The sequence below is a fragment of the Meleagris gallopavo genome, chromosome 8, assembly GCF_905368555.1.
Source record: "Meleagris gallopavo chromosome 8, MGAL_WU_HG_1.1, whole genome shotgun sequence".
In the NCBI taxonomy this organism is placed as follows: Eukaryota; Metazoa; Chordata; class Aves; order Galliformes; family Phasianidae; genus Meleagris; species Meleagris gallopavo.
The window spans coordinates 15,414,790-15,429,720 of NC_139411.1; the positions used below are offsets into that span (position 1 = coordinate 15,414,790).

General features: G+C 40.1%; 1 protein-coding gene and 1 long non-coding RNA gene across 6 annotated transcripts in view; one reads left to right on the forward strand and one right to left on the reverse strand.

Moving 5' to 3' along the window:
- Positions 1–131: 131 nt before the first annotated feature.
- LOC104911950 (uncharacterized) lies at positions 132–6,621 on the reverse strand. Of its 2 annotated transcripts, XR_014884881.1 has the most exons (3): positions 6,372–6,621; positions 5,570–5,625; positions 132–4,597 (listed from the first exon to the last, which is right to left on the reverse strand). It is a non-coding gene; the product is annotated as an uncharacterized LOC104911950 (long non-coding RNA). The 2 variants fall into 2 exon arrangements; XR_794297.4 differs by having other exon boundaries at positions 132–5,625.
- USP54 (ubiquitin specific peptidase 54) overlaps positions 6,613–14,931 on the forward strand; it is a 97,807-nt gene continuing 89,488 nt past the window's right edge. For 2 of the 4 annotated variants that reach the window (XM_085229910.1, XM_085229908.1), the window contains exon 1: positions 6,613–6,767. The gene's annotated coding sequence lies outside the window, so the exon portion shown is untranslated. The remainder of the gene's footprint in view (positions 6,768–14,931) is intronic. The other 2 variants (XM_085229909.1, XM_085229911.1) reach the window with 1 other exon arrangement.

The following is a 14,931-nucleotide window of genomic DNA, read 5'->3' on the forward strand; positions in this document are numbered from 1 at the left end:
CTGAGTCTCTTGATGTAACAGACAGATTACAGTATTGCAGCGTCATCTGAAATACCCCAGTTCTCCCAAAGCGTATCATAAGCAATAGCTGTTTTCTTCACTTAGAACAAGAAGGCTGGAAGACAACAGAGGCACTTTCAAGTGAGATCACTTGTCTATAGTTACAGATCAAGCAATAAGAAGTCTTTATTACAACAGAAAAACTTTGACAGCCACCACAGTGCAACACTTATTCAACATGCTTCAGAATGGATTCAATTTCTTGTAACAATTGTATCAATGCAACACACACAGGAAGAAAGCCAGGCACTGTGAAAAACAAATGAAGAACACTGGTTGTCTTCACCGAATGCTTTGTTTCATGGATATTTGCACTTTGACACATGACACACACGGCACTTTCAACACTGTATCCTGGCTTAGCCTGCACAGAGACTGGTTTGCAGCTCCTCGTCCTGCTGAATTCTTTGGATCAACATTTCCTCTTACAAGCAGGGCTAGAAAACTTATTTGCAGGTACAGTTTCCACTGAAATATTTCTTGTTTAGGATTTTTTTCCTCCTCGATGAGAAATCCCTATAATAGTGTATGTTTTTTATTGTTTATGTAGCTGCAAGGATGGCTTTGTTCCTCTCCTCTAAATGGCTACAGCCAGGGCTACCTGGAAATTTCTTAAAAATTATGCTAACAACATCAGGCTGCAGAAGTGATGAATGAGTAGTTTCCTAAACATTCTGCTAAAGTTTACTATATGTCTTACTTAATGATAAAGATGTATTTGGAACTCAGTTTAGTGAATACATTTAAAAGCAATAAGGTCATGTTTATTTCCTCTGGAGAAGATTACGACCTCGTCTTACACAGTACTTGAAGTTTGAGTTGAAAAGATTAAAAAAGAAAGACTAAATAAAAATGCAGGGAAAGGTAAGAATTGCAGAAACAGCACAGTGCTCTCTGGCGGTGTGTTTTCAAAGTTCCTTCATACAAGGGGCCAACATCCACCAGTAGGTCAAAGGACTAGATACACTTCTGAAACTCTCTTTGGTTCATAATATACTGTTGGACAAGAGTTTTTCTCTGTGTGCCTCATTATTCCAAACCCTAAATGGGGATAAGAAGTTGCAACATGCTTGGAATTAGTATTGTATAATTACAAATTATCACTAATATTGCTATCATTACTAATATTCATACTTGTAAGCTAAGAGGATCCTTCAGTTTTGGTAAATCTGCTTAATGAGGCATACAGCTCTTTTTTTGCCAGTACACTTTCAACCTCAAATCCCATTAAGTGGAATTTATGTGCTTTTGCTTCTGGTACAAAATGGGAAATCTAACATTACATTTTGTACAATTCAGACAACTACCATCTTTCTGTTTACATAGTGCAATTTATATGCTACTTCAATCATTATCCAATTTAATGTTAAGAGTGAGAAGAATCAGTAATCCAAATTCTGTCTCAAAAATCATTGGCACAACTCTGTTAATTTCAATGAGACTTGCAGCAAATGAAATCAGGGCAGAAGTCTGTCCAAAATGTTCAAATATTTAAGAGAATGTTAGTAGCTGCTTCTGCTCTTTGTTTTCCTTGGGCTATGATGTAGACTCAGGGGAATCGCCTCTGTCAGATATTTACTTATATTGTGAATAAGAGGATTTTCTAAGATTTAATTACATTGGATTCCTCCCACAAACTAGAAGCTGCAAACGGAAACTCAGCCATCTGCTTTTAAGCAGGATCATAGCGGTCACAGATAAAAAGAACCTAACAAAATATTGTTCCCAATCTCTTGTAAAGGCAGGATACAATCACGTCAGACATTAAACTTATATTCCATGGAACAGCAGCCAAAAAAGAATTTAACGGAGAGGGGCTGACCCATGGAAAGAAAGATTGGTTACAATTTTGTGACGTTCAATTTTAGAACAAATATCTTCTGACATTTTTTAGGTATTTTCAGTATTATCCTCTTGTTTCCAAGCTCTGAAATGCTTCCTTCATGTAGTGAGACTTGTATGATGAAGAATCATCCAAGCCATACTGAAAACATGTAAAAAAGTACTCCCTGTATTTAGTACAACAGAAAGGAGTTGAACAAATCTCAATATTACTACCCATAAATACGTATCAAAATCCTGTCTGAAGTTATACCTGAAAACTGTAAGACAGGTAGTGGCACAGTTGGTATGCTTTTCCGTTTTCTGCAGAAATTCTTCCATTTGACTGCAACATATTCCCTAATCAAAGGCTTCCCATCTCATCACAGACTGCCTCATTTAAGCAGCTCATCCTTAGTGGTGATGAGAATATAATTAATACAACTAACATCTGAGAATTATATTTTATGTTGTTATTGATAGAGCATTTAGAGGAGATGGCTTTGTCATTAGGCTTAGTGGCTCTCAGAAACAAAGGTTAGAACAGTTTCTAGCTATTAGTAGAATATGGCTTCGTCTTGTTTGACTTGTTTTCTTTATTCATACTATGAACACATAAAATATATTCATTTTACAATATACAAAATGTTATATATTCATTTTGCACACATATAAATGGTATGTATACATTTATAGATATTCACATCTCTTCTACAACAGGGCTAGCATCAGACAGGCAGGCACAAAACCAATTGTTCTGTTATGGAGAAAACATGTTTGTACATAGCCCTAGTCTCCACACATGGAGTACTGTCTCCTGGTGCAAAGCTTGAACATTCATTGCACTAAAGACTTTTTTTTCCTCCTACTTAGTTTGCCCTGACAAAAGTTTATGTTCTTTTCCACAGAAGACAGACTGCCACAGGTGTGACCACCTGGCAAACATCCCACATCCAAAGGACTGCTCCTTGGCACAGCAAGCTGGTATGAGCACTTCTCTGGCAACTTACGGAGTTCACAGCTGCCCATCAACAGCAGCTTGTATGCTAACTCCTCTTGGATACGTATTAGACAAGTTTGCAAGCCAGACTGCTAGCTCAGAGCACATTAATATGTTTATGTGCAATTTAATCTATGCCAAATTCCTCAAATTGCAGCTTACTGACTAATTAAAACAAGTTGTTCAACATGTCTTGGACATGTGCCTGACCAGGACCACAGATAAGCAAAATTTGCAGATGCAGGCAGAACTGGGTTTTTGTGGAACCTTATAACTTTTCTGAGCTGCTGAGAATGTGGGATTTAAGATATTTAATTATATTCATGGCATCGTATATCTATTAGTAAAAGTATCTTCAGCTAGTGTAATTAATTAGCTGTGCCTCTGTGCTACACCTCTTGCTCTCTATGTATTAATCACACAGGAAGTGTTATCATCTCCCTGATGATCATCTTCTGTTTGCAGTATAGCTTAAACGATACTCTCATGAGTCTAAGTTCTTGCTTTGATACATACTGTGCTAACACATGCAGCAAAGGGAAGAGGACTACACAAAATACTCCGAAGGAATGCTCCTAAAGGTAACCATTGTCAGCTTAAAAAAAAATCTCACATAAAAGCTCTCATTTAAATTTTCAATTAAATGTTCTAGAAACATCACTTACAAAGGTCATTCCAAAAGTGATGCCTCCAATTTATTTCTGTGGAAACTACAACAGACACAAAAAGGACAATAACACTGCGTGATAGAGCAAATTCTCAGCTACAAAACACGACTTTTCAGCATAGTCACCACCATTAGCCATGCATTTTATGGCTTGTCTTTCATGTTGCTGCTGCCACTGCTGAAACACACAAGCCACTGCCTGGCTGTGCTACATCCACTGCTTGGTCTCCATAAACATTCAACAAGTGTCACTGAGCATCAAGGGGCGCCATTTTTGCTGCGTGAAGGAATCTCATGACACACCTTTCCTTCAGGAGTGCTTCCATGTTAGACACTATTTTGTCAGACTGCCCCTCTGCTGCCATCTGTCGCACAGCAACAAAACGTAGCAGAATGTTGCAGGGAAGGTTCAGCCTCTACTGCCATTCCACCAACATCTGCCTCTGATGTTGTGGGCCAACATAATAAAATAGGAGGTATTACTTTTGGAGCAGCCATCACATTTCATATCAAAACTCTCAATGTACATTTTCCAACTCTTTAAAAAAAAAACTGCAAGTTCCTTTTCTTTTTGTTCTCATTATTTGATTAATAATAACAAAATTGTGCAAATATTTTTAGTTTCAGTTTTTCATTTAAAAAAAGTTCCATGGAATCTACTTTCAGACAGAACTGGCACAAAAAAAAAAAAAAGAAAAAAAAAAAGGCAGATAATGACCACTGTCTTTTACAAGTAGCAAAATATTAGAGGTATAGTTGCAGCCAGAATTATAATGAACATTTTCAAAAGGCTACAGTGAACAAATACATGCATGAAATAAGGAGAAATTAATTTATGGTTATAAGTTCTTCTCTTAGTGCCAAACCAAAATAGTTTTTCTTCTTTCCTCTTGTAATAGGGCTTACCAGAAACATTTATTTCTTGGAAATCTGGACAGGGAAGACATGACAATATTATGAAAGACTGGCAAACATCTAAACTTCTTCTCTGGCTCAGACACGAGCCATGGGCAGCACTGCTGTTTCATTCCTGGTCCCTGCATTTGGAGCTGAAGAGAAGAAACAGTACAAGGAAGGCACTAAGAGCACTGAAAAAGGCTATCTAATAAACAACTCCCTGCACTGCAAAGCATTTTCTGCAAAACATCCCACCATAGAAAGGGTAAATAAGGAATCTGTAGACCTCCCTTTCTTACCAGGGGAAGTTCCTGCTTAAGCATCAATCTTATTATACATTGCTCACCACAGGAAAAACAAAGTGGTCCCTGGAAGGATAAGGAACAAAAAAAAAAAAAAAAAAAAAGAACTTTCTGCTGACCAGCCTAAGGACAACCTATGGGCCATATTGCACAGGAACTCCTTGCTCACAGATGCTGTACAAATTCAATTACACTGAAGAGTGCTTTAGTCTAACTCCACAGTGCCTGGATGAATGAGTCAGATGAATAATTACTTCCATATTCTATTATAAAAACAGTCATATTATAATGGGCTTGAAGCTAGCATGGATTCAGGGCTTCATTATATCTACTCTCTCTAAATGTTTCTCTTAATTATCTCTGGTCCCCAGGAGAGGGTTGAGGCCTTTCTTATTTGCTCTCTCTCCTAATATAGTTGGCTTGATTCCCGAAGCAAAAGACTGAAATGGAGTAGGAAAGTCACGAAGAGTAAATAAGTATCCTTCTAAATGCATAAATAATTTTTGTATTATTTTAGTAGTGATAGAAATGTCACTGCAGCAGCTGCAGACCATTCTATTGTTCACAGAAGAAACAACAGTTGAGCAGGCACCTATATACATTGTTCTAGTATGCTGTGTTTCTCTGGGCAAAACAGAAGGTAGTCCCAACATATTTTACACATCTGGTATACTGTTGAAAGATGAGCCTGAATTATCAGAAGTTGGTAATCCTGACATACAGACATACATCTTTTGAATAAAGAACACTGGCAACAACTCGTTTCTTATACGTTAAACAGGGCTCAACAGCTGGTCAAAAAGAACTTCTTCCACAACTTACAGAACTGGTGGTATGCCTCCAGGGATTGTTACAGTATCACTGAGACCTTGGGAACACTGAAATACAAAGGCACAAAGGAAAGAGTGTTAGTCCTCATGTCTTCACGTTATTGTCAGATAAATGAATTATTGAGGTTGTTTAATACTAACAGGGACGTAATAGCTGTCCAAGGTAAGGACATTCTCCCCAGTCATCTTCAGCCTATTCTTATATGCACAATCCTAAATTGATAGGAAAGCAGCTGTTTGCTCCAGCGAGCTCGAAATTTGTTTCCAGGGCACCATCAAAACGACTGCTGCCTGACAGTCAGTATTTTACCAGCACACTGCACTTGTAACAGGAAAACTACATAGTGCAAAGTGCAGCTAATGCAATCCAAGGAATGTGAGCTAAATACTAGTATTACCTATTCGGTAAATCAAACCACAAATTTATTCAAACAGCGTTTCGAATTCTCACAGATCTAATTTATGCCCGCATCGCCCAAACAGGTGGTGCTGAACACGTGATGCTATGGCTCTAACCTGAGCACGCCCAGCTCTGACATGAATTCCATGCAAACTTCTGGCAGATGTGACCGTGTCAGCCTGTTCCCTTTAGCTACAGTCATGTCCCACAGCGCTCATACCGCACTTTGCAATCGTTAGGAATTACGCACGCTCTGCAAGCACGCTTAATTTGCCTCTGGCAAAAAGAAGACATCTATATCCAGGCAGCTCTATCCAGCAAGCTCCACTGCAGCGGCTCAAGGCGCTGATCCTACAGTAAGGTGCTTTGAGTAACAAGCAGGCCAGGCCCGCACCTGCCCAGAGCACAGCCACCTCGGCACTGACGCGGCTTCCTGGAGTTCAGCCACCCCACAGGCACATGGAATCGCTACAGCCCGCCTTCCGATCCTTGCGGGCGCAGCTGCAGGGCCGCGTTAGGACAGGCTGAGTTAGGCCGCCCTGCCCCGAGAAACACGGGCTGCGGGAAAGACGAACACCACAGACAGGCGCTAGGGCACAGGCGGCCACACAGCAGACCGTCTGCACTCTCGCGAGAGGAGGCTCCCCGCCGCCGGCGCGGCCCGCGGCTCTCGCGGGAAGATGGCGCTTCTCGCGAGAGGTTACCGGCGCGGCTCCCCGTAGCTATAGCAGCGGGAGATGAGGGCGATCGAGGGGAGGGCGCGTTGCGTGTGGCGGCGGGATGCCGGCAGGTAGGGATTCGCCGCCCAGGGGCGAGGCCGGGCTCGGGGCCCGCTCCCCGCTCCTCTCGCCTCGGCGCGTCCCGGCTGCGGCTGCGGGGGGGAGCGCTGCCCCGTCCCGCCGGGAGCTGCTGGGGGCAAGGAGGCCGGGGTGGGCGGGCGGGCAGGCAGGCAGGTGCCGAGGCTTCCCCGCTCGGGAATAGTTGCGGTCCGCTCCCTTAGAGATAAAAGCCCCGGTGAGGGGCTGCTCGTACGTGTTCGCGGAGCGCCGCCGGCGGGCGTCCCGGCTCTGTGCAGCAGCGCGGCCCCACGGGTCTTCCGTGGCAGGGAGCTTCTGAACGGGCAGCCCCGGTGCTGCCGTGTAGCGGGTAATAACTTGGTCGCTGCCGCTCCAACTTAAACTTACTCAGAAGTTGTTGGCGAGAAGCTGCTTAGCCCCGCTGTTGCATTTACTCTAGCAGGGCTGAAGGAAAGCAAAAGCATGTGCTTGGTTTTACTTTTAAAGCCAGAAGTTGTTTGCTTCTCCTGGATTTGATTTCATTTGAAGCCCGTTGTTGAGGAGGAGGATTACGTGCGGGGATTGTGAGGATTACGGCTCTAAATATAAATCACACAGCACTCACCTTCTGCTTTCAGAAAGTTGCAGACAATGGCTTTCTGGCCTCAGCCGAGGGCAGCTGCTCTGTGTGCTTTAGTGCCTGATTGTGCCTGTGAAGGGAATCCGGGGAGCTTTTCAGATTTCAGAACAAATTCTCAGTGTTAAAATCGTGAAGAAAATACACTACGCATGAAATATGGGAAGAGCAATCATAGAATCTCTCGTGAGGTTTGAAAGAAAGAAGTATGCACTGAAAACAAACCTGTCTTTGGTTTTTGTTGTTCTTGACTTGAGAACAAATCCAAGACTGAAAATTTTATTCTGCAGAATACATGGAGTTCAATAGCAGCTTTGGAAAACAGTAGCAATTTAGATAGGTACGTGCATATTGATGTGCAAAGAGCTGAACTGATGAGGTAATGTGTAACTTTAACATGATGATTTTTAAAAATCATTGCAAGAAATGTATTGGGGCTTAAAAAATGAGTGAGCCTTTGGAAATCAGTCCTCTTTTAAAAAGAGATAGAGCTAAGGGTAATTTCAGTGTACTGGATACTCCTTAAATTCTATTCCAGCACCTAATCAAAGGTGTGTCTAATCAAGCATGCTGAATGTCATTCATACTGAGTTAGAGAAGAATCTTTTTTTCCCCTCAGCTCAGCAATGCCTCTGAAGAAGCCTTTCCCCCTTCCCCCCTGTGTTCTTGCATAGGGGATGGGAGAAGAGTGCACTTGATTTGTCCAGTATAGATGAATGTGCAGGTATTATGGTGAAGCTGGAAACTGTGCTGCTGATGGCTGTAAAAGCATTTCAGTTTATCTCTTTTAGTCTGTACAAGTAAAATTATGTCAGTTTTTCTCTCAGTTCTGGGTTAATAGTCTGTTTTGGGACTGTCATCACGAGTTCATTAAAAAGGATAACGGGAGCTTAAATCCTTCTTTATCCGGCCCTGTTGATGTTATTAGGCATTAAATCTTCTGTGAATTTTTCACAGAGAGTACACAGAAGAGAAAGTATTTGTATTTCTCAGTTTTTAGAGCTTTATACGAAACAGTGCTGCCTAAAGATAAATAATAGTGGCAGAGCTCTTAGGTGCTACATGATAACTACAGGAGGTTCTATCCATAGTGATCACTGTAGAGGCTCCACTATGTTTGAGAGCTTTGTAAACATACTGATACAAGGAACGGTTGCTGCTGTCCCAAATGAGTTACAGGGCAACTATGCAAAATGTAGGAGTTGATACAAAATGCAAACTGGGGCAGGAGGCTGAAAGGGGGGAAAAAAAAAAAAAAGCTGTGAGTTTTTATTATTATGTGCTTGACTTATTGTTCAGATCCAATAAAAGTATGCTGTGTGGGAGATGTGCTTATTGGTGTTTGTAGAACTTTGTAACTTTTTGTTTTTCTCATGTAACTTCTTTACATGTCCTTTACTTTTATAACATGTTCTACTTGCATTCATTCCAACAATTTAATTTGTCCAATGAAATATTCTACTTCATGCCTTCATCCAATCTGTGGCTTTTAATTTATTTTTCTATCAACAGCAGCTGCAGTCACCATTCCAAAGTTAGTGTGTATTTCCATCATTGTAAGGCCATTTCTTTGCACAGATGTGAATGCTTGATGGCAAGACGAGCAGTGAGAAATCTTGTTGGTGGCTTTTGAGGAATTTTAATCATCTTGCACAAATCTCTCTCTTTTCCTGCTAATTGCAAGTCAAGTAATAGGCAGTCTTTAGTCCTTAGGATTTTGTCTTCATCTGTAGGCAATCTGTAGACAGAAATCATATTTATCCAAAGAACTAAGTGCTGTGATGCAGGTGGTATAATTTTCACTGTTCCTCTGTGTTTTCTGCTCTGGGGTTAGGATCCAAGGAAAAAGAAGTTGCTTATCAGGCTGAGTTACTTTGCTGGAGTGAAATTGTCTGCAGGAATGCAAACTGTAATGGTGAATTTTGAGCTTGATGGGAAATGGGCAGAGCCTGACAGAACAATTTGCAGAGGCCAAGACTGTCAGATGGTAATAGCTTCCTTCATTACCGACCAGTTTAGATTTGAACTAGTGACCTAGGGGTGAAAAGCTCAGTATTCCATTACCCATCCTCTGATCTATCCATATGTTGTCTTGTTTCAAGTCCCTGTAGTCCTCTTAAACAGAACGTGCAGTAAATATTGAGCATCATTTGTATTTGTAAATGCTGGAATGCTGTCCATTCCATTTGTCTGCTGTGCATGTGAGGACACGGCAGTTAAATATAGCAACAATTTCTTACACTCCCTGGCTTTTCATGAGAAACCCTCGTACAAACCCATCCATATGGCAACATCCAGCATTATCTTAAAACCATTAACAAGGAACCTATTGCTACCATTAATGGGAAAGTGAATCCACAGAACTAAGTAGCATACTGGGAGTTATTAATAACTTGTGCTGATGCTAAGGAAGTGAACTTAAATGAAATATCATTAGGAGCTGAGTCACCCCACCAACCCTTCTGGGTGTCATATCCCGGTCTCAGTTTATCTATGGAGGACTTCTCAGAGCATGTTATCGTTATTGTACATCGACTTCATTTGTTCTTCACGGAGTATCTTAATGTGTTCAATGCTGTAAGAAGTATAGTGGGAAATTATTTCTATTCCATAAATTTAATGAAATTAATTCAACAAAATGTTCTGAATAAGAATTAGGAGAACATAGTTTTTCCATTTGTTCTGAGGTAAGATGTTGTTTCTAGGCAACCAACTTAACAGGATGAGGTTAAGAAATGTAAATACTTACCCATGTTGTTCTCAGTTTGTAAGGTTATTAGAACAAGTTCTCTGTGCAGGTCATGGCTCCTGTGAGCTGCAGAAAGAATAAAATTGACATTCCTATGTATTTTTGATTGTGTCTTCTTATTCCTTACTCTTTTTCACCGTAATGAGGGACAGCGCTGTGGACAGTCTCTACTGAGTGACATGCTAACAAGTCAGACCGTGTAAGGGGTGAATTTTCCTATTTCTCCTTCACTAAAACTGCAGATCAGTTCTTCCTTTTCCTGACCATCAATTTTCATGTAATCTGTATGAACGTAATTATTTTTGAGATATCTTGATTTTTATTTGAAGATGTTGGAAACTGGACCAGGGATAGGAAAAACCGCTTGGTCAGATGCCTCTGTGGGCAGTGTAAAGTAGAACGTGTTGCCTTGTTTTCTCCTGAAATGAGGCTCATATGACCACACTGTCTTGCAAGTCTTTTGTCGGTTGTTTTCTCCCCCTTTTTTTTTGGATAGAACACCACAATCTAGGGGAGCATCTTCTTTTTTTTTGTATGGCATATCTGGTCTACTGAACATGATTGCAAATGAAAGCAAATGTCAGGTATCTGATTCTTATTTTTTTCTTTTTAATTGGAGGAATCAGATTATTAAAATTTAGACCTTAGCTGTAATTGTTTCCCTCTTTTGAACATGTCTCCAAGCATGAAATGATACCGCTTTGTGTTATGGGTAGGAGTTCACTGAATTGTGGTTGCCTGTAAAAGGATGTGAACCATAATGATCCTTTGCTTAATTATTTTGTAATGTGCCCTGGCTTGTTATGTTCTGCTGGAATTCTTTCGGTGTGTAGATTTGATCAAGCTTGAAATCCTTCAAGTTTGAAGGCTAGAATTACATTTCTTTTGGAATTACTTTTCCTTGTCATCTCTAACAGTCTGCTTTTTTGTTTTGTTTTGTATCAAACTCAGCTGCTTTCCTCTCCTGTTTCAATAGAGGCAGTGAGACTGTTTACTGCAGACATCTATTTTTGAACTGTAATTAAACTTGTAAATGGTATAAACCTTCTTGGCACAAAAGTAGCTTTTTTTATGAGTATATACACGGCAAATAAGCAGTAAGTAATAGCTGTGCCGAAGGTTAATTATGCCAGTGGCAGAAGCAGATAGGATGATAAATAACAACTGATCACCAATTCTAGGCAAGACACTAATTGTGTAGATCATACAGTTTGGCTTAGCTACATTTACATAGAACTGCATGTTGCTCACTGTGTATGGGGAGCAATTTGCAGATAAGAAGCCTTTAGGTAAAAGGAAACTTTTTTTTTAATCTGTATGGAAATTGGTTTGGCATCCTACTCTCCTAAGCAAATGCCAGCTATCTTATTAATTATAACAGCTGTAAAATGTAAGTGAGTATTTGTTGTAGATAAGGTTTGGTGTATGTAATTCTTAGATGTTCTACTTAAATGTGATTTATTACATTTTGACATTTGAAAGTAATGAATGGGCTAAAAATATGAATGAGTGATTCAGATGTGGGAGACTGTTTGAAGAGGAGGCTGCTTCTGTAAGTGTTTCCACAAAATGTTAAAATAAAGATATTCTGGGAAACAGTTAATGAGAGCAGAGCGTCACAAAGCATAGGATAACAGCATTCTTTCTAATCCTACTGCTTTTCTCAGTGGAATGGATCCATAAACAGCAGCTAATGCACAGTGGTGCGTGGCCTTTACTGACATGGAAGCAGGTTAATGTCCTCACTAGTTCTGCACATTATTCAAGAAAATAGGCCACGGAAGGGAAAGAAAAAACTTGTTGATTGTATGTCCTTCCTGCTCTCTGAAAGTTTTTCATTATGCTCTACCTGAGACGTGCTAATAAATACACAGCAAATTCTCATAATTAACGCTTGTAATTAGTGAAGTACAGTGTTCTCTGTGCTTTGTGTTCTGTTATCGTTGTGGGACATTATGCAGTACTTACTATAGATGATACATGGAGAGTTTGTGTACATTTGAAATATATTTAAAGAAAAAGGAGATGCCAACAGAAACTTTAGAATCCTTTTTATTATGGATGCTTTATAGACTTGAAATGTAGACGTAATTACTATTTTTTTTGAAGAGAGACAGGAAAGAATGTTGCAGTGTGAGCTTGGCAGTGCAGCAGGATGAATAGCAGTTTTCAGTGGAAGTGCTGTTTAGAACGTCCTCAGAACTTGTTTGAATTCTCTGGGCCAGACAACTTCCACTTATTGTTCAGGAAAATCTTTAAAGTGCAGTTTTAGGTGCGTCTCTTAACAATGGCATTTTAGGGAAGGCAAGGCACGTAGTGAATGTAATTTTCCTGTTAGCAAAACAGTATCGATATCATCATCTCTTAGATAGCTGGGTTTCAGGATGGGGATTTGATTTGATGTATAAATGATCTTGTTTTCTTTTCTTTCTTTTTTTTTTTTTTTTTTTTTTTGGAGGAGGAGAATGCTCAAAAAATGATGCAGAAAGATGGTTTAGTAGTTTATTTCGGCAGTCAGTCCTTTTGCTGTTAACAATTATCAGTTACATTCAGTGATTCAATTATCATCTAAATTATTTGCCACTTGTTTTCCTTTGTTCATTTTTTGCTTGTAATCAGCTCTCCTCTGCCCGTTTGCTTGGTGTCACCTGGGCAATGTCACTGCATTCAGTCCTTGTCGGGGTAGGAACTGGCAGCATCCACAGACACAAAAGGAGGCAGAGCGCTGTCATCTCAACCAGAGCAGAGCTTTTCTGTGCTAAGGATAAGGAGTGACGTTTTCAAGTTGGAGTTGCTTTACTTGGCTGTGCGCTGGAATGTCTGTAGGCAGAAGCAGCAGAACTGGCAGGATCTTTTCCAGGATTACTCTGCAAAGGTCTATGGGAGGGTTTGGGAGTGAAAAGGTGGAAAACAGCTGGCTCTTGTGGTGTCGTGCCCAACGAACTGCTTCACTCTGCTTCAGCAAATACAGCCGAGCTTCAGTATCAGTTAAGAGCATCACTTACACATCCATGTAACTCTTTTTTCCTCTGGTAAGGGAGTGTATGTACTGCTTGTACCGGAGTTAGGATTGATGAGTCTTCATCAATTTTATCTCATGTCTGTGTAGTAAATCAAGAAGTATATAAAATTGTTTGAACACAACTCCAAAGCCTAAAATAAGATTTCTACTCAGTCGTAACATTTTCAAATACTCTTTGATATTTATGTTATTTGTGTTTTCATAGCAGAAAACATGAAGTATCTAAATGGTTTTACTTCAGATTTAACTGTCGCTGGTTTTTTGGGAAATTGTTATGCTAGCATTTGTGAGGTTTTTTTCCCCCATATCTCTATCTGTTCACTTTATTTCTACGATATCCATGAGAAAGCACAACATTATTACAGGTTGTTCATAGATTTCCCTTCCTCTTCTTATTCCTGCTTGTCTGAAATTAATTTGAATAATGACCTGAATGCTAAATGCCAGGGCCCATATTGTTATGAGAAGATGTGAATTAATTATTACATTGTAATTGCTTATAGTTGTGAATGGCCGTAACCAGTGTTCAAATATTTGCTTCAGTATAATGAATTTCAGCATTTACTTCAGTGTAACAATGGAAATGCAGTTCTTGGTTCATTTTCAAAGGCATCCTGGTACTCTAAATAAGAAATTCTCACCGCTGTGTGATCTCTGCCTGTTGAGCTCATGCTCGGAGCATGACGTGAGATCAGAGACTTCCTCTGAAGTCCTTTCTAGCTTCAGTTATTCTGTAGTTCTGGCTTACTTCTTCATCACGCTCCTCTTCAGCATTTATTATTTAACAGTGTGAGTCGATCATGAGAGAGGCAAAGTTTAGGAATTAACACAATTAATGTATTTACAGTATGATTACTATGGCTTTATTAAGAGATTAGTGCCAGCTGAAAGTCACAGTCTTACAGTTACCTTCTTTACATTTCAGCGTTAGGCTTTGCTATTGAAGGAAGACTTTCAATCTCTGATTCTCATTTGTGCCTTTGTAAGGATGGCTCTAGATACAGGGCCTGGCTTAGCAGAGCCACTGGTACTGTGAGGTTTTGTTCAACACAGCCTCTCTACTCCATCAAGTTATATTGCACTGAGGTAGGTGTTGCTGATGTTTTCTGCCAAGAATGTGTTAAGTGAGAGCCAGCTGCTCTCTGTGCATCGTGACAATTGTAAAGTAGTTTGAGATAATTTGCCACACATTTCCCCCTCTCATTTATCGTGAATCTGTTATTCCTTCCCACCTTGAGGACTGTGGATAGGTAGGCAATAAATAGAATTTTGCCATAGAAATGATGGCTTGAAATTTCTTCCCTCTGTCCGTTCATACTGACTAGAGGTGTAGTTACACAATTATAATATTTATGCGATCGTCCCGCGTTCCAAGAGACAACAACAAGGAACAAACAAACAAAATAAGCAACCTACTGAATATGAAGGTCAGTGTTGTCAAACTGAAGAGCATCAACCTGTAAAGAGCTTTTGGAAAAACTCTTGATCTTCAAGAGGGTGATAAACCCGCCTTCACTGTTAATGAAAGCCTGACGACATGAAGGTCATCTGTTAAACTGACCAGGTCTGTCTTTATCCTTAATCTCACAAGCAGTTTTCCATCTCAGAAGGGGGGGAAAAAAAAGTCTCATAAAGATTCTCAGAAAAAGTCTGTTTGCAACAGTAGCTGATAGGTAGTACTTTCTACTGCTATATGGAGAAGTTTTCTGTCCACACACTTCTGAAAAACTGTTTTACTTTTTTTTCCAGTCAATTTCAGAGGTGATTTTA